Consider the following 1,831-nt stretch of genomic DNA (forward strand, 5'->3'; position numbering starts at 1 on the left):
CTATATAGTTCTAGTTATAAAAGTGATTAATTTGTTTAGTTTGATTTGATTCAATTAAATTGTAGCTTTCATCGTAAAAATATTTCTTATAATTTTATGAAAATATGGATTTTAATAGCAAAGCGACAAAGCTGGTAGTAGACCGACATTCCACTTTTAGAGTGAAATGGAAGAGATGACACAAGCTGTAGATTGGGCTACGAAACTCCAATTGAAATATTTAAGTCGTTTTAAAAGGTAGTCATAAATAATTTATTTTTATAAAGATGAAATTGATAGGAAAAAAACAACACTAGTCATAGATCAACTTTCCACTTTTAGAGTGAAAAGGAAGAAAAGACACGGGCCATAGACTGGACCATCGTACTCTTATTTAAAAATATAAGCTATTATTTTTAAAGGATATATTTTTATTAGATAAGTATAAATAATTCATTTTTTAGAAATGTGAGATTAATAGCAAAGAAACAACATCGGTCGTAGACCGACTTTTCACTTTTAGAGCGAAAAGAAAGAGACGCCATGAACCGTAGACCAGACTATCAAACTCTATATAAAATATTTGTTATAACTTTTTAAAAGATCCTAATTTAAGGTAAAGTATATAATCACCAATCGACATGAAATCTGTTAATTAATGTTCATCTTCATATAATTACTAATATATAATATTATAAATACATACGATATATAGATAAATAAAAATAATATAAAATAAAGAAATAAAATGATTTTAAAAAAAAAGAAAAAAAGAAAGTTAAGTTAAGCACAATGGGGTAACCCAAAAGGGGATGGAATCCCCCTTCATTTCACCAAAGTCCCCAAAAGGGGATGGAATCCCTCACCATCCTCTCTTCTCTTCGGTGGCATTGGGTTCTTCTCCTCCGGCCACATTAGAAACCCCATATACGACGTCGTCTGTGGTTTCAACCCATTGGATCCGATTTTCACTCTTGATAGGAACTTCAACATTTTTACCTTTTTTTCTCTCTTACTCACACACGAGGTAGGGGTTAATTTAATCAGAGCAAATGATTTAGGATTTCGTTTATTCTTATTTCCCAATTTATCGATCATCTCCTTCGTTCCAACGGTGATGGGTTTCTCATCTCGATATAGTGTACCAAAAGGGAACTAAATCCCTAAATTCCCCTTTCTATTTTTTCTTCCATCTTCTCTACTTTTTTACTTTCTCTATTTTATCCTCCATTTTTATTTTTTATAAGCTTTTATCATTACAGGTACTCATTAAGGTAAATTGAGAGGGTGAATATGATAGGTGTATGGTCGTTTTCGTTCAGCGGTAAGGTCTCTGTTCATAATCGGCAAAATCAAAAGGCTTCGGTAATGAACTTTATCCCCTTTCAATTTAACTTTTCAGCATGAAATTGATTGATTATATGTAACCGATTTGGGTGAACAATTATCCAAAAACGAATTGTATTAATTTAAGATTATGATGCTGCAACTTTTAGTTTTAATTCTTAATGGAATATGAATGTATGTATTTACCTGATATTCAGAATATAAATTGGATAGGCAATGCACTTTGCTTGTAATTATTTAAATGAATGAGATAAGAGGCTTACCTGGGGCTGACTTTATATCCTTTGCCATTCCTGCTTTGATTGATCCCTTTTGTACGTGTGATAGCTTTCTTTTCAGTGATGTATTGCTCTCTTGCCCTCTGGTGTATATGTGTTTGTCATATTCTGATTTCGCGGTATATGTGCTGGTGTTTCCCTAACTCTTATGATGTGTGATCTATGAGTTCCCTATATGGTGTTGCTTTCTAATTCTTGTATGGTGTGCATGCATCTCTATATGAGTG

General features: G+C 32.2%; 1 long non-coding RNA gene across 1 annotated transcript; it reads left to right on the forward strand.

Moving 5' to 3' along the window:
• LOC109335748 lies at positions 809-1,603 on the forward strand. The gene is made up of 2 exons (XR_002106242.1): positions 809-1,006; positions 1,242-1,603. It is a non-coding gene; the product is annotated as an uncharacterized LOC109335748 (long non-coding RNA).

This window comes from Lupinus angustifolius, chromosome LG20 (genome assembly GCF_001865875.1).
Source record: "Lupinus angustifolius cultivar Tanjil chromosome LG20, LupAngTanjil_v1.0, whole genome shotgun sequence".
In the NCBI taxonomy this organism is placed as follows: Eukaryota; Viridiplantae; Streptophyta; class Magnoliopsida; order Fabales; family Fabaceae; genus Lupinus; species Lupinus angustifolius.